At 40.5% G+C, this 21,905-nt stretch overlaps 1 protein-coding gene and 1 long non-coding RNA gene across 3 annotated transcripts in view; one reads left to right on the top strand and one right to left on the bottom strand.

The window, feature by feature from the left end:
• LOC117769674 (storkhead-box protein 2-like) overlaps window positions 1–21,905 on the bottom strand; it is a 91,421-nt gene that overhangs the window by 59,124 nt on the left and 10,392 nt on the right. The gene's annotated exons all lie outside the window — the stretch shown is intronic.
• LOC117769720 lies at window positions 19,191–20,304 on the top strand. Its single transcript, XR_004615285.1, has 2 exons — window positions 19,191–19,671; window positions 20,165–20,304. It is a non-coding gene; the product is annotated as an uncharacterized LOC117769720 (long non-coding RNA).

Here is a 21,905-nt window from a genome sequence, read left to right on the forward strand (position 1 = left end):
CTGTATTAACCTCCTCATTCCTGCTTTGATTAATTTTTTCCTCTCGTTTCGTTATTATATATCTTTACAGCCTCTGCATGTCACATATCACTGATATCACTGATTTAACTTGTTAGATGATCACTGCTTGTTTTCTAACTGAAAATCCACCATAAGCTGCTCTGTGATTTCCTCCACCTTTACAACATCTCACCGTGACATTTCTGACACATTCTCTATATGCATGTTCACCTCCACACATCCCACATCTTTGTTTTCCTTTACATATATTTGCAGTGTGTCCATATCGTTGACATTTAAAGCACCTCATTGGAGGACGCACATATTCTCTTGATAAAACTCATGTAACCCATGAGTTTCAGGGGTAAAAGGTGAAGCAGCCAGGTAGCAGCCGATCCAATACAGCTGAAGATATTAGGGACTTATCTTCAGACGTAAAAAACAACAGAAAAAAAACATAACATGCCTCCATACTGCTCCTGTGGTGCCATCCAAGTATCCACAAGCCCCGACATTCATATTTGACTCTAAACTAGGTCATTTACACCATGTTTACACTTTACACCTAAATGTCCCTGATATCTTCAGATGAGTTGCATTCAGGGATCGTCAGAAATGCTAACGTCCGCAAGCTCAGCCACTTCTTGTGGACTTTTAGGCGTAAAACACGGTGGAAATGACCTTGTTTTGAGTCGAATATGAATGTCAGGGGCTTGTAGATACTTGGAAGACACCACACAAGCCTAAAAGTGTCACTGTCTTTTCTTCTTCTTCTTCTTCTTTTTCTTCATCTTCTTCTTCTGGGTTTTGTAGGCAGTTGGAAAACAACGATGTGGTGCATTTGCCCCCAGCTTGTATGGAGTGTGGATCAGGATGTCATATAATTACATTATCGGTTCAATTAAGTTAAAAAAAAGAATGCTTTAAAGTCATCTTGCTTTAAAGGCCCCATATTGTGTAAAATAAATTTTCTGGGCTTTTACTATCCGTAATTACTTGAAGGGGGTCAGTAGGTACCCTCAAAGTATGAAAACAGTCACTCCGCTGACTTTTTCACTCAGTCCATTCTAAGAAATATGTTATCGAAACGTCTTGTTTCGTACTTCCTCCCCCGTATTATGTCATTCGGGATCGCACTCGTGTCTCAGCCCCATCCAGCCGGTACCAGTCCAGTTACTTCCAGCTGTGTTTACCAGAGATTGTCAATCTGCAGAATGAGACCGGTGTTAGGCCTGGTCGCGTGTCACTCAAAGTGCAGTCAGCCAATCAGAAGAGGGGCTCAAGAGGCAGGCGAAAACAGCCTGTTCTGTCTGCAGCTCCAGAGAGAGGCAGAAGAGAGGACATGGAAATATACATTGCAGCATTTTTTTCGACGTTAAACCACTGATATATAATTTTAGGAGTAACAATACCTCAAATTAAATCCCAGAAAGGTGTAAAATATGGGCCCTTTAATCTTGCCAAGGTTTACAATTAGCTGCGATCTTTCTTGCTCATATTTGTGTACTATGACATGATGAACTGTTTCCTCTTGCCCACAATTATCACATTTTCCTGTATCATGCTTTGCTGTTTAAGCAATGTACTGTTTAGTCTTGTGTCCAAATCTGAGTCTTGATATTAGCGTTTTTTCTCTCCTGTTTCTTCCTGCCCATCTCATTTCTCCCACTTTCCTTTTGTTGAGGAATATTTTACCATCCTCACACATAACTGTATATGCCTCTTATATTACGTATACTGTATATTATATCTGTACAGGAGAATAGTGCCTATTTAGTTCCACAGATACTCCCTTCTCTCTCTAAGCAGTACCCAAGGTCAGGTAAAAGGGCCAACACACAGTGTCTACGTTGAGGGACTTTCATATCTAACTCAGATGCGCCAGACAGAGAGGCACCAACTTCAACTCTCACCAATTTGAACTCTTTTGCATATTTCACCAGTGGCAAGACGTAAGGACGTAATGGGATTTAGGAATGCATACTTTAGGCTAACTATCCAATAGGATGCGAACACCTACATGCAGGCACGTGCACAGACATTTTGGGGGGAAGGTGCTCAAACCAAAAAAAAACGGCACCCATCGCCAAAATTATTTATGAAATTAAAAATAATAATAATAAATAAATAAATAAATAAAAAACACAGTAGGATATTTTCAACTTATATATTTATTTTTGTTAACAAACTAACTCAAATTATCAAATTGAATAAATAAATGAATAACAGGCAAAAACAGACAAAACAAGGCCATATTGTATTACCAAATAATATGTTAAATAATCAAAAAATATTCTAACTTAAAACTTATCAAAACTCTGCTCTGAATAAATTAAAGGATCTTCACAGGAGCATCCTCCTTGGTGCGATCTCTTGGAAGATTTGTATTACTTCACTGTGATTTATTTCAATGTCTTGCTCAATGGCAAGAAGGAGAAGGTCGGAGAGTCTTTCTTCCCCACAGAGACTCCTGAGCCTGTTCTTTATTATCTTCAGTTTTGAAAAGGATCTTTCCACTGAAGCTGTTGTCACTGGCAGTCTTGCATAGATCCTTACCATCTTCACAAATGTTGGAAAGATGAGCTGGCCAGTGTTCTCCTCCACAATGGCAAGGATTTCTTGCAGGTTCTTCGAGGGAAAGCTGGAGTGGAACACCTTTAGCTCTGTCGTCAGCTGGTCCTCATTTTCCTCATAGAAGTCGCAAAGAACATGGACAGCTTCCTCTGCCTCTGGGTTTGGGGTGCTTGTCCAGTTGGCACACACTGTTAGAGAGTGGAAGGACCGTATGATTGTGCCAGTTGGACTTCCAGTGATGCTCCCCTGGAATCTCCTGTTGAGCTCCGCAGTCAAGGTATCAATAAATGTGTAGTACACATTCGACCTGTAGTATGACTCCACAGAGTCAATCTCATCACTCACTTGCGATGCAGTTGTGCTGTGTTGGAAACGCACTGGCACTTTCCGTTTCCTCTCCTGACCAGGCACAACAGTAGGTAAAGGAATGTTGAGAGCCTCTGCCTTATCTGACGCACCTTGAAATATCTCGGCAAACTTCTCCTCAGACCTCAATGCTTGTATTGTGTGAATTACACCATCAATTAGCTTGTAGGCTGTGGAGTGATCCAGGCTTTCTTCTTGCAGAGCGTTTGATGCAAGAGCAGTGACTTCAAATGCTGGGGTGGTGATTTCCATGCAGAGGATGAATGCGAAGTTAATCGCATTTTTGTACATTTTTGCATCCCCTAGGGCCAGGTCAGGTGGATTTCTTTCACAGATCTCATTGAGGAGCATCATTATAGCTTCCAGATTTCTCTGAAGGGCCTTCAGTGCTTGTTCCCTGCAAGCCCAACGGGTATCTGACAGCCTCTTGAGCTCCACAATATGTCCCTCTGGATGCAGTGACTGCTGCAATCTAACTAAAGCAGCATGGCGCTTTGAGGAGCCACTGCAAAAGGCATACAGCTTCTCCACGAGGTTGAAGAAGGTCACAAAGTGCTTATTTGACTTTGAGGCTTCCACCAGGACCAAGTTCAGGCAGTGTGCTTTGCAGTGCACATAGAGGGCCTTCTCATTGAGTGTGCGTATTCTGGCTTGAAGACCTTTGTACATGCCACTCATGTTGGCTGCTCCATCGTAGCCCTGGCCATACATGTTTTTCAGCTCCAGACCATTCTTCTGTAGAAGGGAGACTACAGTATTCTCCAGCTCCTGGCCTGTTGTTGTATCAATGTTGCAAACTTCGATAAATCTCTCCTTTATTTGCTTTTGATGTAGATATCGCACTACAAATGACACCTGTTCTTTGTGGGAAACATCGGTGGTCTCATCCAAGAGAATAGAGTACATTTCAGCTTCTTGGATTTCTCTTTGGATCTCCCTCCTGATGTAAGTACCCAGTGCTGTGATCAGGTCATTTTGGCTTCTGTTTGACAGCAGTGACACCTGGGGCCTTTTCTTGGTGACTTTCACTCTTCCAATATTTTCTGTATGCATCTTCAGCACACTGTCATAGCGGGAAAATAGATTCACGAGTTCCAGAAAGTTACCACGGTTGTTACTTGAGTTACTCTCATTATCACCTCGGAATGCTAGTCCCTGCCTTGCGAGATACACTATGAGATCTATTAACCTGGTCAGTATCTCTCTGTTTGTCTGCCTCTCTCGCTCTCTGGCTTCCACTCCCTTTACATCTGATACATCAAATGAAGTCTGGAGTGCCTTTTTTTTTTGTAATTGGTCCACCTCACCATGCTTGTCATGTGGACCTCTGTGACAGAGTGCTGCTTGATTTTTTCAAGAGCAGTATTCCACTTTCTGATCCCATTTCTCCACTCCTTTCTGCTTTTATATCTATCTTCAGGTAGAAAAAGCCGACAACTGAAACAATGCATTGAATCAGAACTTGGGGAATACTCCAGCCACACATTTCCAGAAAACCAATGCTTTTGGAATGACTGCCCTTCAGCATTTTTGGGAAAAAACATTTCTGGTTGACAGGGCCCTACACTGCAGCACATAGCAATGTAGCTCTCATTGCACCTGATGTGAAATGCTTCAACATGGGACGGATCTGTAGGATATGGCATGGTGGCTATTTTTGAAATTGCATCCTCACTTTCATCAACAGCTCTTTCCTCCACATGCCCTTGCTGCGATGTAAAGGGAGCTGCTGTCACTTCACCCTCTTCTTGACTCATCTCCTCAGGCAACACTGTTTCTGTTGCTGCCCCTGAACATAACTCAGTCCTACATTCTGTCTGTCCTTCCTCATCTGTGATGGGCTCCTCTGGACCAGGTAGGGTTACTGATTCTCCCTCATTTGTTTTACTAGTTGATGGCCTGATCCAAGATAAAAGAGAGCTGCTACCCTGAGCTGCTTGCTGCAGTTCCCTGTCCTTCTGCTTTTGGAGTCTCTCTTTTCTTGGCATTATGCTGCAAATTTTGTAAATGAGATAAATCAATGTTGTGCATAATAATCAAGAGTGATTTACATAATCTCTATAAAGCTGACAACACAGTACAGACACATTTTTTTTTACTGTTTTCTGACAGAGTTGAAGCATAAGCAGCATTACACTAATAATATACCACAATATACCTCACCAGACACCAGTCATGTAGCTCAACTTAAGACCTACCTTTCATTTCAATAATTACGATTTTAAATGAAACAAAACTAGTGAACTTGTCTAATTTGTAGAACAGTAAAACTGCCTTTAAATTCTCTGCCTGCCTGCCTGCCTGTCTGCCTGCCTGTATCTCTCTCCCTCTCTCTCGTCATTAAACATGACAAATGTCAGTAAACAGCTGGACAAGGCTTTGAAATCACGGATTTCGTGAGTTTTTTGTTTGTTTATTTTTTAGGAAACGTCGGACCAGTTGCGAGGTAATGTTTTCAGCAGCGCTAATGTTGTGGTTAATTTATCACCAAACAACGTCGGGGGATTGCACAAACACCGTCATTACCTGTTTGTCTGATGCTGCGGGTCAGAGAAGACATAGGCTGCAGTCGTTTGGCCTGGCGCTCAGCACTGCATGAGCACTAAGTGGAGGAGGAGGAGGGAGGGGCGCGGCGGGGGCTTGTGAGCGCTGCGGAGCATGTCGGGGCGAAATTCTCACAAGAACTCAAATAAATGCCCTGTCAGATATCAAAACACATTTGGGGGGAATTGATGACAGAGAGAGTAATTTTTATTCTTAAATATTGATGAATGAAGAAAAAATTGTGCTCCAGCAGAAGGGGCACTTTTCTCATCCAGGGCAAAAGGGCAGGTGCTTGAGCACCACTAGGGGTCTATCTGTGCACGTGCCTGCCTACATGTAACATACAGAGTGACAGCAACTCTAGCCATTCATGGATTGCTGTTGGAATGGGTGACGCAAGTAGAGGAAGATATATGGAGATGCTGTGGGAGACATCTTCAGACTTGTGGGTGACAATTGCTCATGTTACTCTGTTGACGTTTGTATATTGTTTCATCTTCTGGTCTCCTTGATGCATCAAGTCTACATTAAAATCTTCTACATAAGACATCAGTTGTTGCCTGAGTACCTAAATCTCTTTGAGGTCGGAAAGAAAACCAAACGATGATGTGGGACAATATGTGCAATGTCATTTTAACATTTTCCCCGTCACTCTTGGGAACTCCGTAGATCTTAAAGTTTCAGCGCCTGCAATATGCACCCATGTCGTACATCCTCTCTTATCATTTTCAGCAGACAAGGTATTCACCTGAAGCACCAGGAAGTCCATTCATATTGACAGTTCGTTCACCTTCTCTGTGAAGCCCACAGAAGCAGCAAGAGCCTAGATATTCTCCAAGTTTAAAAATCAGTTTTCCATTTTCTGTCCAATTTCTCCACGAAACAGAACGGCGACTCAGAAATTTTATTAATTTCGGCAGAAGGACACCCTTAGAGGGGTCCTTGTGATGTTGTGCTTTTTCATTGGCTATCTATGACCTCTTCAGAAGCCTCTATTTGTCGAGCAGTTGAGAACACGGTGAGGTGGGCAAGAGCGTCATCAGCACCAGGCCCGAACAGTGTCCCGAACAGGGACACTGTGAGAATGCTACTGATGTTCTATGCTTCTGTGGAAATTAATGAGTGGCATGGGTAAAACAAACACTACCCGAAGCTTGGCGCAGAGCCAGAGGAGTACTGATACCAAAAGTGGAGGAATCCTCAAACACAAGCCAATTTCGGCCCATCATTCTCCTCAGTGTAGAAGGCAAGATCTTCTTTCACGTCATAGCCCAAAGGCTGACAAGCTATCTGGTGAAAAACAAGCTGGTGGAATTCCAGGGTTCTCTGGATGTTTAAAACACACTAGCAGGATATGGCACCAAATCCAATCAGCCATTACTGAGAAGAGAGATCTACATGTAATTTTCCTTGATCTCAATGATGCATTTGGGTCAGTACCACATAGTGTCCTCTGGGTTGCTTTTGACTTTTTCAAAGTACCAGAGCCCATTATAAATTTGATTAAAGCCTACTTCAATGATCTTCTTCACGACACCAGATTTTACCACCATATGGAAGCGTCTCAAAGTAGGCATCATGGCTGGATGCACTATCTCCCCATGAGCGTTCACCATGGAGATGGAGATGATTTTCAGAGCTACAAAATAGGTAGTAGGTGGTGAGTGACAAAAGTCAGGGGTCCGATCAACAACACAGTAGGATGTGAACACCTCCGTAGAACATAGAAAGTGACAAAAATTCTAGCCTTTCATGGATGTGCTGTTGGAATGGGTGATGCAAGTAGAGGGAGATATATGCAGATGCTTTGTGAGACATCTTCAGACTTTGGGGTGACAATTGCTCATGTTACTCTGTTGGCGTCGGTATATTGTTGAGTGGCTAGCTCGCACTGAGGGAGCAGCAAGCCGATTGGCATATGCAGAGCTTTTTGGACGGGCTGGGGTGTAAGGTCTGACAATGTCCTGGATGTAGACTGGACCCGATCCGTTCACAGCACGGTACGCAAGTACTAGCGTCTTGAAACGGATGCGGGCAGCAACTGTTAACCAGGGAAGGGAGCGGAGGAGCAGAGTAGTATCAGTGAACTTAGGTAGATTAAATACCAGTCGAGCTGCTGCATTCTGGATGGGCTACAGAGGTCGGATAGCCCTAGCAGGTAGACTAGCCAGGAGGGAGTTTAAGTAGTCTGGGCGTTAGATGACCAGAGCCTGAACCAGAACCTGTGCCGCCTTCTGAGTGAGAAGGGGACGTATTCTCCTGATGTTGTGCAGCATGGAGCTACAGGAACGGGTTGTTGCAGTAATGTTAGCAGTAAGGGAGAGTTGACTGTCCAGTGTCACACCCAGGTTCCTAGCAGTCTGGATGGGGCTACCACGGAGTTGTCAATGGTAATAATGAAGCTTAAGCGTAAGTTCAGTCAGGAAGACTTAACCTGCATACTGATCAGCTGATTGTATGCAGGTTAAGTCTTTAAAACTTTAAAAATCCCTTCTCCTCTCTTTCGCAGTCAGCCATCTTTCAGTGACGTGCATAACCCCTCCTCCACCCCAATCTCCTCCAGTCTCCAGCAGAATATCATCACCTCTTCCGGATCCCGACCTCAATTGATCGTATGCATAATCCCACATTGTGTTGGCAGCGATCATGGACCTTGATGATGGATCCCAATAGTATCAGTGGATCATGACAAGGGATCGTGGATTACGGCGGCACCCGATCATGGTGGCAGCTGATCGCGGACTAAAAAATCAACAAGACTGCCTGACAATATACCTATTACTTGTGGCATCCATTGCACTTCTGTCCATCCTGGAAGAGGGATCCCTCGCATGTGGCTCTTCCTGAGGTTTCTAAGTTTTTCCTGTCAAAAAGGTTTTTGTAGTTTTTCCTTACTCTTGTTGAGGGTTAAGGGCAGAGGATGTCACAATTGGCGAAGTCCAATAGGACAATTCTCACGAATATGGGCCATCCAAAACAATCGATTGACTGATGAACCACCACCAGTGTCTAGACCCCGGGGGGTATTCCTGTTCGATGCTCTGCTCCACCCCCTTCTAATCCTGATGACATCTCACAGGGGTCTAAAATGCCAAAGACTGTAAACATTCACTTTGCTTCTGTGCATTTGTCAAATAAACATTGTTAACTTGTGAATCAAGTCTCTCCTGATTGAAGTAAGGTCATGGGTGGGAGAGCCTTTCCCATTGAAGTCCAATGGAGGTAGTTCTGTCTTGTCAAGGATAATTTTCAGGTGGCGTTCGGACATCCAATGAGAGATGTCAATCAGACAGGCTAATTTTATGCTAACTTGAGTTTAGACAATTCAACCACCTACCTTTTTAGACATTAAGGTTTGTACCTTTCAAGGCAGCTTTCCTTGAGAATCTGTTCACCTAACATGTAGAACAAAATGTTATTAAGTATGTTCATTTTATATGTACTTTTATAATGTGAAGACAGAATCAATCAATCAATCAAATTTTATTTGTATAGCCCATAAGTTAGCCTTAAGTTAGCTATAGCACCAATAAACAACTCTATGTGTAACGTTAATGTTATTGTAGCGTTAGTTAATTTTGCATCAGCTAGGTCAGGTTTTTTTTTTTTACATTTGTTACGATGTAGAAAAAGACCCATAATGAACACTGTGTTGACTACTTGATTAACATTGAACAGTAGAATGAATTTATAATTAAATGAAATTAAACTTTTTTCTATTGATGGCCATTATCAAAGGGAAACTCAATGTAGAAAGACTGGCAGGAGCAGCGATGCAGCAGAGACACTGTGTTAACACCAAAAGTGTGCGAGGTGCGCAGCAGTCAGCAAGGTAGCCATCAAGCAACACACACGCAGGCAGTGTGGCGAAGCGTAAGTTGAGAAGTGTGTAATAGTGAGCATTTTGAACTGTCATTGGTGTTTCTGTTGTATAAAGGGGCTGTGTTAGAAATACACTGAATAGGCCTCTATAGACAGTAATGCATTATAAACTGTACATGTCATCATAATAAGTCTAAGTACAGTTGATCAGTGTGCAATACTGAGCTTTGAACATTTGAAATTTGAATGAAGTTTGTACTGTATACAGGGGCTGAGTTACTGTAAATTCTCAAATTGTGAACAAGGTCTTTATTTACCTGAACTGCAGAGGGTACCAGGTCTATATTTGAAGCAGTCTTATCCCTCTGTTCGATGAGTATATTTGGTCATATTACTATTGTAATTACTGAAGCCTCTTTGTTTTTTAATCTACTGCCGTTTGCCCTTTTTACTGCATTATGCAGTTAATACAAACTCTACACTTCCTTTATCCATTTAAAATTAAAAGCCCTCTAGCATTTCAGTAGACAGAATCACTTAAATTCCTAATAAGGCTTTTATTGTGAAGCATTCGCAGAACTGTGTTGTGAAAAATTCATACCAGTTTCCATATAGGTACTTCAAATGTAGCTGCCATCTTGTGACAAGTACGTTTAAACGTTACTACAGTTTACATTAATTGAAATTGACAATAACAGTTTTTATAAGTAATAAAGAGCAACAAAGTGTTGACAATAGCATGATTATATTGTTGAATTTAGTAAATTAAAGAGATGGAAATGTACATTGTGCTTAGTCGTGTTGTGCCTATTACATGACAGGCGCACTGGAGTTAAGCCACCATTGTTTTTACCCCCGACTATTATTTGAGAAAATACTGTATACAATGGGACTGAATGGACCTCCATAGACATTAAGGAATTATAGTATAGCCTTATACAATAATGCATTATAGTTTATAATTCATAAACTATACATGTCATCATAATGAGCTTAAGCAGAGTGTTTCAGTGTGCAGTAGTGAGCAAACATGGCTATTAGCCTTGTGGTAGGGGGGCTTAAAGCTCTTTATTTTTTAGAAACTATCTTACTTGCTTTAGAGTAATCTAAGAGCAAAATTAAGACTGGTCTTTAGACCAATCTAAAATATCTTTGGTAAACTGACCCCTGGTCTTTCTGCCACACATATCACTGTATGACACCAATGTGAATCTAGAGGTCTATAAGGTACATATTGGTTGTATATTTCAGGGCTTTTCTGCTTTTTCTCTATTTTTCTAGTCAGTTATTTGAATGCAAGTTAATTTTCAAAAACTTGTTATAGGGGGCCTTACAGTATAATCATTTTTTGTGCATGTCCTGTTGCCATTTAGACTATTAGATTCAACTTTATTGTCATTATTAGTTGAAATTGGTTGTTTCAAGCCTACGTAAGCACACGTCATATTTTATTTTACAGGAAGAAACATGATTGGATTTGGATGTGAGAATACAAAGATGTTGTGCCTTTTGCATTCGTGCTGTGGCTTTTGCATTGGTGTTGTGGCTTTTGCATTTGTGTTGTGGATTTTGCATTTGAGTTGTGGCTATTGCAATTGGAGGCAATAACTGGTGAATGTCAACAAACATTTTTTTGTCACAAAGAGTCTTTTTTTAGAGATATGATTAAAAGGAAGCAACCTCCATTAACAAGCTCTGGAGTCAGGTGGAGGGCCTGCTTTTCACTTGAAAAATCACTCCATGAAATTGCTGAAGACTGTCAGTCATCAGAACAAACAGCAACTAATAGGGCAGACCCCTGTGACAACACCAATGACAGCGATAGCAACAATGACTGTCACACCACCGGTGACCCTTATGGCAACAATGAATTGTTATCTACAGGTATTTGCATCCTTGTCAGTCCACAGCTTTGCTCTGTGTGTATTAATTATGCAAACACTTTGCTCACCACGTTTGTAAGTCATTTTGGGGATCTGTACGGCAGTTTGGCTTAAGTGTATAATGTGCATGGTTTGGTCCACCTATCTGCAAATGTTTGGACTCTATCTCGGTTTTTGCATATGAAAATTACTTCCATAAAATTAAGAGGTTTGTGAGAAAGACAGAATTTCCACTTGCTCAGATGATAAGAAGGTTATCAGAGGTTCAAAATATTTGCAGCATTGAGTTGAATGTAAGGGTTTAAGAAAGCAACATTATGTTGGACCTGTTCCAGATGGCCTTCAACTTGAGTTGGCTAAAGCATCAGAGATCTTGCATAAGTTTGTACTCTGTCATGCCCTTCTCGCATAGCCAAAGTGATAGGGCATATGTGTGTGCTGGTGGACTTGAGGGTGGGGAGCTGAGTAGTGGGAGACAAAAAGACTAGAGACGGACTTGACACTGCCAAGACTAACAGAAATGAAGAAGAGCAGCTTTATTCCACACAACAGCAGTAAGTTGTTTACCTTGAAGGTGTGTTGGGGCTGGTTCTCACAAACTGTGGCTGTCTCTGCTTGTTCCACTACTCCCTTTCAAAAACTGAAAAAGACCTGCTGACAGATGCGCTTAAAATGACTGTTGTCTTGTTTTGTAGATTCATTTTTTTGTGATCAGTAGCAGTCATTGCTTAACTCAGTGACAAATTGAACATTTCTGTTAGCAATAAAGTAACACTACTCTGATACTGCTGTCTTAGAGCTTTTAGTAAACAGGGAGGCTTCTATCAATGAGATAAAATTACAAACTGTATTGCTGGAGTACTTGAATTCATCGTTCCTGTGAATCTCATTACGTGTGGAATTTGAGAATGAACGGCAGACTCCGCCAGTAACAATAAAAGAAACAGTAGAGAGATAATTACTGAATGTAAATACATTGAATGGCTATTGTAGGAAATATTATGACAACAGATAGTATCAAAAAGGGCTTTTAAAGTTTTAGGGATAATAACTTTATTCTGTAACATTTTCTTTTTCAGATGTATATACTTGTATATACGACTGTAAATATTATACCAGACTCATGGCTTGAAGATGGTGTGACTTGGTGGCCAAACTATAATAGTGATGAACACATCAACAGAGCTGTCCAAAAACATGAGGAGCCAGGACCAGACTGGAAATCGTATGATGTTCGAGTCCTCTCAAGAACTGGTAAGGATCCATTTAGAGAAATAATTTCACCAAATTATGCACTGAAATGCACTGACTTCACAACTGTTGGACCTATTAAGTATTAAAGTATCAAGTATTTGCTTACTGTGTTTGTATAAATGTCTGTTTCTAGGTCTAACTCTCCTCCTATCTCCACCATAACAACCTTCTTGACCCTCACCAGGGTCAAGGCAGGCCACTGAGACTGCCCTCCTTGCTGTCTCTGAGCAACTTCACACTGCTAGAGCAGCCTCTCTCTCCTCTGTCCTCATCCTTCTAGACCTTTTTGCTGCATTTGACACAGTGAACCACCAGATCCCTATTTCCTCCTTTCAGGATCTGGGTGTCTCAGGCTCTGCACTCTCCCTGCTCTCATCCTACATCAATGACCACACTTACCGGGTAACTTGGAGAGAATCTGTGTCTGAACCTTGTCCTCTCACTACTGGAGTCCCTCAAGGTTCCGTCCTGGGTCCCCTCCTCTTCTCTTTGTACACCATCTCTCTCGGCTCTGTCATTCACTCACATGGCTTTTCCTACCACAGCTATGCTGATGACACCCAACTAATCCTCTCTTTTCCCCATCTGAAACACAGGTAGCAGCATGAATCTCTGCCTGTCTGACTGACATCTCTCAGTGGATGTCCGCACAACAACTGAATATTAACCTTGATAAGACTGAACTACTTTTCCTTCCAGGAAAAGGCTCCCCACCGATGACCTTAGTATTACCATTGACAACTCCATGTAGCCCCCACCCAGACCGCTAGGAACCTTGTTGTGACACTCGACAGTCAACTCTCCCTGACTGCCAACATTACTGCAACAACCCGTTCCTGTAGATACATGCTGCACAACATCAGGAGAATACGTCCCCTTCTCACTCCGAAGGCGCCACAGGTTCTGCTCCAGGCTCTGGTCATCTCATGCCTAGACTATTGCAACTCCCTCCTGGCTGGTCTGCCTGCTAGTGCTATCTGACATCTGCAGCTCATCCAGAATGCAGCCGCTCGACTGGTCTTCAACCTGCCTAAGTTCACTCACACTACACTGCTCCTCCTCTCCATTCACTGGTTACCAGTGGCTGCCCACATCCGTTTCAAGAAACTAGTACATGCGTACCGTGCTGTGAACGAATCAGGTCCAGTCTACATCCAGAACATTGTCAAACCTTACAACTCAGCCCGTCCACTCCACTCTGCATCTGCCAATCAGCTTGCTGCTCCCTCACTGCGAGCTAGCCACTTAACAAAATCATGACTGTTTGCTGTCCTGGCAAGCTCTTCCGACTACACCTCGGCTAAGAAGTTAATGTCGAATAAACCACCATCAACTGAGGTGTTTATATTAAAAAGAATAGAAAATAAATAAAAATTCAGTTTAGTTGCACAATAAAAGTGTTAAAGCAATAGAGAAGAACTATTATTATTAGTATTAACACTGAGCATATGGGGTATGTAATCTACATTTATAATAGCCTTTTGATGTGTTCACAGCAAACATTACGCCAAAATAAACATGTCATTTAAAGTACAATATTATTAAAACCTGTACATTACTGCTGTGAAATTATTTGATTCTCACAACTCTCGTCATGTTCTGATATGTGTGTAGTCAATAGCACCAACCCTTCCCAGGTCTTTTTGTAAGGCTGCTACCATGCATATTTAAATATAGTATCTTTACATGGCAAATTACCTGCGATTACATTAAAAGCCTGATTGATCTTGAGAGCACTTAAATGACCATGGAGCATGACAAATGCATCCAGCAGTTTAGTGAGAGTAGAACTACCACCCTGCAAACTGCACAGCATATTGCTTAGATGTTCAGCATCACAGATGAAACAAGACACTGTTTGACAGTGAGTGCACGGAAAGACTTTCAACCACTACCACTTCTGAATCCGTTTCAAGGGGCAAGATAACCCTCGAAAACAAGGGGTAGGGCCAAGGGGTGAAATGGGACTGTGCCCAAGTCTCTTGCTGACCATTCATCCATGTCCAGGCCATAGCACAGGTAAGTTCCGACAGGTATCTGAGGATCCACATAGATGAAGTGATAGTGTAGTAAATCCATTTGGATTATTATTGCTCCAATATGCGGCAGAGGCTGCACTTCCTGAGAAGGCTCAAACCAAAAGTGCAACTTTTATTCTATCATGCAGTAGTAGAAAGCCAGACCAACCGACACATAAACATATCTATGAAAATTATGGGTGTCCATGAACATCCCAATCTCCCAGTCCTGCAACAATCTATAGGCCCAAAAAATCCTAATTTAAAGGTTCAGTGTTTAGAATTTAGTGACATCTAGTGGTGAAGTTGCATGTTGCAGCTGAATACCCCTCACCTCACACTCCCTTTCCAAACATGAAATAGAACCTGTGGTAGCCTTCAGTTGTCATAAAAACTCAAAAGGTGTTTAGTTTGTCCAGTTTGGGCTACTGTAAAAAACATGGCAGCCTCCGAAGAGAGGACCCGCTCCCGATGTAAATATAAGGTATTCAAATATAAAGGGCCCATTCTAGGGTAAAGAAGACAACAGTTCATTCAATTTAGACGAAACACACTGGTGAAAATATCACTAGGATTATTTTATATTTCTGCTATTAAATCCCTTTCACCTAAATCTTACACACTGGACCTTTAAGTAATCCATTCTGACTACCAGCTCCTCCCTCAGGCAGATGGTACAGAGTTCACCTCAGAAGGCACCACCATTTTAAATACACTTTTGTCTCCCTGTCTATTAAAGCCCTTAAAACCACCTAGGCTGAAATTTGTATATGTTTTGCTATCCTCTTATTCTTCTTTTTCCTTGTTTATCACTGTTTTATATTGCACTAAATTGTAATTTTTATCTATGAAGGAGAATGTGTGATGATGAATGTATTTGATAATGTTTTTATACTGCAGAGACAAATTTTCACCTGGGGCAATAATAATATTATTGTATATGGGTGGCTGTGGCTCGACAGAAGGTCGGCAGTTTTATCACCATCTCCCTGAACCCCAAATTGCCTGTGTTGGCTGTGCCGGCAGTGTATAATTGCTGTATGATAAACAAGTCCTCATCATCATTTATTTATTCATACCTTGGGAGACACAATGAGGGAGAACCCTTTCAATGGTGATGAGGGACAGTAATACAATAATACAGGCAATACAATAAATATAAATTAAAACAGCAATAAAATGATTTAAGATTAGACCAGTTAGAATAAGTATTAAACTAATAAGAATAATTGTTATGGAAGTTTCCTGGAAGCAGGTGAAAGGAGAACTCAGGCAGTCTTATGCAGAAGAGTTTAATGTAGACATGATGCACAAATGCATCCAGCAGTTTGACCTAGAAATATTAAATTATATGTGTGTGTGTTTGTGTGTGTGTTTTTTGTATTTATGAATTGCCTCGCAGGCCGGATCAAACAGTCTTGCTGGACGATCCCCACCCCTACTGTAATTGAATCTTTAAAATCCAAACACTCATATTATACGGGACAATTACCAACTGACCCGGAACTTTAGACCTTCACACCCTTGGGATAGGAACACTTTAATAATTACATCAACAATAAAATTGATTAAAACAAAAGACAAGCTCAAATATAAAGTGAAACTGGCAATTAAATGTTTGATTTGAATACAAATTGTTATTTATAATTAATCACAAAAAGGTAACAGCCCTGAAAATGATTTACTCAGTTCATTTAGTTCTCTGTGTGCACTTCGGATAATGTTTATTGTATGTGAAACATTTAAGTTGTCAGAACAAACTCCTCCTTTTGAGACCACCAATAGGAGGAGGATGAAGAACCACCCTCTGTTTCCCTCTGCGTCACCTCTTCATGGGCATCTGGTGGATGGGCTGGCATGTATCTTGACGCGTGGATTCATTCTGCTTTACCTTAGACCCTATGGGCTGTTCTGGTTGTCAACAGCACCTGGAACGGGCCTTTGAGATAGAGACACTTTCCAGAGATTTGATTTGCACATAATCTCCAACATGAAAGAGATGAATGGGTTCATTTGAAGGTTTTGGCAGTCTGCTTGATACATGTAAATAAAACAAGTCTAATTTAGGTTAGTTAGTTAGTTAGTTAGTTAGTTAGTTAGTTTTATTGACATACTCTGACATATACTTATCAGTTCAAAGCAGAGTTTTTATGGGGTGTCAAAGGTTGGCTTGCACTAGGTGTACTTGGAATGGAATAAAGCGCAATAGGCAATGTGTGTGGGCAACCTGACCTGAGCTATCCACTGAAGGGATCTTAATGACAATTTTTTTTGCATCCTGTCTCCTAGTTGGGAAAGCTTCAACCTACTTAAAAAACTGGTCTACAATTAAGTATTTGTACCTCTAATAGCTTCGCATGTACAAATCTATTTCCGTATTTATAAAGGGACGCAATGAAGGTAACAAATTATCGTGTTTCACTGTGCTGTACTTTCTCCCAGTTTGCTGACAAATAATGCATCTTTCCAATAAAGTGTGCGAAACTTGTGTGATGCCTGGTGCGCAACATTGTGATCTTATTATCTTATTGATCCTCCTTCTACCACCTGTGATGGGCCATTCATGACAGTGGGCACGGGGATCGCGTAAAAGACTGGACAACCTCCTATCTTTATAATTTACTTAAATCAAAACCAAAAGCTTATCTTAATGGTTTGCAGCTTTCTTCTTTGCCAAAATGCAAGTTCTTGCAAGGGCGTACAATATTGCAGCTTGAGCAGAGGTACCAGAAGGTAACGCTAGTGCTTCCAACACTTCTTAATCAGTTATTACAGCATAGCCAGCAAGTTATTTTGTGTCAGACGGTCTGCTTACTGCCCCGTCCATGTACAGAATCAAATCAGAGTTTGGTATTGGTGTCTGCAACAAATCTGGTCTCTGGTTTTCAGTAACCACAACACAGTCATGTTCATCATTTTCATCCATCATAGGAAGAAGAGTCTCTGAGTTTAGGAGTGGTGAGTGCTTTAATTTAAGGTGGAGGCTTGATCACCTAATAGCCAGATTAACAAGCTGCTGTCATGTGCTGAGTAGCAGAAATGTTCAAGATGTGCAAAATATTTTTTCTCAATCTTGAGAGCAACAGCCCTGAGACAACCGACCGTTTACCAAATATGTAACCTCTGGCGAGCAGATCTGTAGCTTAGCCAGGCCTGCTCTGTGACCACATTCAGGAAGTCTCTGCAACAGCAAAATAGAGTAACAGCGACAAGTGTCCTTCGACAGGGAGACTATCAACAGGTCATCAGCATACAGCAAGAGTATGCTGCCACCAGGCAGGCGCAGGTCCTCAGGTCACGCTTTACCACTGTTGCATACACCGCCAGACCTTCCCTGAACAAAGGCAAGTACGGGCTGTCTGGGTGTAGTGTAATTAAGATAAATCTGTGCTCAAATCGACAACTTTATAATACTTTGAATCCGGCAGCAATGAAGCAAAAATCTAATTAGTATCTGAACGATTAATTTCATTAATAGCTTGCAATTTCTGGACAAATCTCCACTAATCAGTTCAGTTTGGTTTTGGATTCGGTGAGTATTGAAAGGACTGGTGGTTTTTATAACACACCTCATTCCAGCAGAGATTGAATCATGACTGTTATTGCTCTGGGAGGCAAGGGATACTATCTAATTGCAGGTAGCTTAGCATTAGCATTTATTTTCACTTTGTTAGGCGAGAAAGTTCAACATTAAGATGCACTATGTAGAGATCTTGTCTAAAAGACTTGTTAATGGTTAGGTGTGAATGCAGAAGCTGCATACAGCTTCTCTCTTTGGCTGTCATGTAGCCACCAATCTCTTTAATGTGTTTTAACCATGTCACAACCACAGCAACATGTGAATGTGTGTCACTTACTCTGTACAAATTACTTTGACTGGTGAATTGGCAAAGTGCAACATTGTGGAAAAACTAAATATGTTCAAATTTCATTTAGTATCTCTTTTGTAGACAGCAGAGTGAAACTACAAGTTAAAAAAGGATTATATATAAATTGTTTTATTTGAAATAATGAGTGCAAACCAAACTAGGATTCATTGTCGATAACTTAAGTGATTGAGTAATACAAATTCAATTGTGGGATTGATTTAAAAATGATTATTTATGCATTCATTTTGTGCAAAGTTATTTGCATTATATTTCAAATTGTTCCATACACAGACTTAAAGTCTGAATATTCCAACTTACTACAAGTGTGTGGAATACAGTAAGAAAAAGCAGATTTTCTGTGTGGATCTTTGGCCCCTGCAGGGTAAGCCATGTTTGTGACATACAACAGGTCAAATTCAGTTAACCAAATCGCCCCTAAGATTGAGAGATGGAGAAGTTTAAGTTGTGTGCGATTTTAGTTTGTTTTTACGAATCAACTGGAGGAGAGGAATAGGAGGGGGTTGACGGCATTCGCTTTAGTACCCAATGGTAGTGGACGACTTCTTCCCGTTTTACCAGTTTCATACAAAACACAGTAACTTCTTAGTTAATGGCTTTAAACCTTTCATACAATAGAACATGAGGCACAGCAACCTGCAGAGAGTACTCGTTCATCTGCGTTACTTTAAATAAATTAGATTTATTTAAAATTTCATATCATAATCTGTGTTTTACATTTTGCTGATTTTGAACAGTAGTGATTATTATTCTCTATTTTCCCAAATAGAAGAGGAAAGTATAGAGACTGTTTGTCTCTCCCTGCTCTCCTTTGGATCTGAACTTGAAGGTCATGTATCTTTTTTTTGTTTTTGTTGCAGTATAGTGTTTTGTTACAATGAAACTTACGTTAACTATCTGAATGGTAAAGTTGCTCTACGTTATTTCCATTATCATTATTTTACTCTCATCCTACTACATTTATTTTACAGAGCTTGTGCTGCTAAGATCAAGATAAAGATTTCACAATGAATATACTCACACTTATGTCTGCTGATGCGTATGTACTTTTACTATTTTAAAGGATCTAAAAACTTAATTCAACCCCCTTCATAGCACATTTCATTAATTCCCTCAAGAATATCAAACATTATCTAATGTATCTTAAATCCTTGTGGGATGCTTTTTACACATACAATATGGTGTGCATTAAAACATATCTAAATCAGTGCATTTGAAACACCTAGTCAGACTAAAACATTTTCAAATAGGACATGTGACCTTTCTGATGCATTTGACCTCTTAAACAGTTTGATAGGATTATTAAATGTGTGGCTGTATCAGGTATTTTTCTGTAGTCAGTGTATTAGCTACAGTAGATAGCAGTCAGCACATCCACAGTTAGAAGAAGCAGAGACGGGCACCAGCACAGAAGCTCAGTAATGAACTGCCTAGATCCTTAGTTTGTTTGTATTATTGTGTGACTTCAGTGTTTTAGGGACAATTCAGATTCCCAAGGTCACACAATAACACAAACACAAATATGTGATTTCTCCTATGGCGTTTAGTTGGTCTTTTAACTTGCTAAAATACCTTTTTTGCTTACCCCGTCCATGGCACATCATTGCTTATATTCCATGCTGTTGCTCCACGTAGCGAATACACTGACTATTGATAAGGACCTCATACAATCACACATACAATAATCCAAACTAACCTCTTAAGGCCTTTAAGTATGCATATCTCAGCTAGCCTGCAATGCTTGCATATTTTGTAACCACTGCCATAACAGAACATACAATCTTTTAGCCATACAAAGTGGCCTCATGCTCAACAGTGTGGCCAAAACTTTTTAACAATTTCAAGAGCTTTCAGAAAATCACTCAGACAGTCTGACTAAACAGAAAAACGTGTACATCTGCAGAGATTATATTTTCAATGAAGTATCACTGTAAAGTGCAATAGCTTTGTAAGAAATACAGTATAGAAATGCAGTAAGTTAATTACCAACAAATTCTGTTCTTTAAGGCATTGAGCAAAAGGTAAACATTTGCAACAGTCATCAAGAACAATGGTCAGGGGTTGTGGCCGTCCTGTGCTGCATTTCCTTCAGATCTTAAAGTCATGATGAGAAAAGACCTCTTTGGCTTCCTTGCTGAAATGATGTAAAAAACATTTGAAATCAGAACTTAGAAGACTATGGACTGTTTTTAACTATTGACTATACCAATCAAAAAGTTGTTAGGCCAACTTTTTGATTGGTACTGTATCTTAAATGTCAATTGTAGTAAATATCTTAATGAAGAATGCAAATTAATATATTTGTCTTTTTTAACCACACAAAGGGATATGAGTGGTTTGCCTATAAAGTATTTGTACAGAGATAAGAGTAAGTCTTAGGTTGGAAAAAATACTTTTATTATGGTCAGAATAATCGTCATCACAAATTTACCTGGTAGTCCTTGATGAGTTCCTCTCCAGACTCTCCAAGTTACTCTATTAAGCAGCGGATTATGATGTCTCGTCTACCTTTGATATGTTGCTGTTAGACAGACAGAACATTATATAACTGCCTATACATTCACTATGGATAGAGAGCAAGCAGTGGTGAAGCGAGCTACGGACTGAATGTAGAGAGTGACGTTTTATGATTTAATGGAGTACATTCATTTAATATTTTGTCAAGTGTGGTCTTACAGTTTAATTAAATTCAATTAGATTTTATTTGTACAGCATCAAATCATAATATACATGATCTCAAGGGACTTTACATAGAAGGTAGAGATGGAATAATAGTGGGGGAAGCTAATACAAATATTTCACTTTGACCAAATGAACCAAGTGTCACATCCATCCATGTACACGAGCCCAACATAAGATTATCATCATATGAATTTTAGACATTACCTGCCTGAGTGAGTCCAGCATAGACCTTTTTTTCGTGCAAGCCACCCTGTCCTTTGTCCGAAAAACCAGTGTCCAATGTTGACAAAATGGTTGCTGGAGAGGAAATGTTGTGATCCTTCTTAACTCCTCTTTTTTCTAAAACAAAAGGTTAACAAACACAACATAGTTAACCACCATGCTAAAACAATACAATACTACCTCTTTTAAACAATTTTAATGAAAGATAAAATATGTTCCAAAATACTACGATAAATGTAATGTAACACAACACAATACATTTTGACAAACAGCAGATACATAGCTTCCACCATTAGGGTCCCTTCTTCAGCAACTGAAAACATGTCCACAAAAATTAGCTGGTGTGTGTCTAGAAAAGCAGCACATGTGCCAGCATGATAATAGCTAGCAAGCTAAGCTAATGCTAGCAAAGTAGTCTGTGGCCTACTCACACACTGACTTTAGCAGATGAGCTAACATGAATGTACAAAGTAAATTAAATATACAACCTACCCCAGTGGCTTCACATCCATGAACTGTCTCATCAAATGAGTTATAAAATCATCCAGGAGACATCTGTCCTGGGTCAGGTGCTGCTGCTCTGGTCAGTGTCTATCCTATTGTGTGAAAGGAGCGCAAACTGTCCTCTTACTTCACTGGCTGAGCAGGAAGAG

Source organism: Hippoglossus hippoglossus, chromosome 10 (assembly GCF_009819705.1).
Source record: "Hippoglossus hippoglossus isolate fHipHip1 chromosome 10, fHipHip1.pri, whole genome shotgun sequence".
NCBI classification, from domain to species: Eukaryota; Metazoa; Chordata; class Actinopteri; order Pleuronectiformes; family Pleuronectidae; genus Hippoglossus; species Hippoglossus hippoglossus.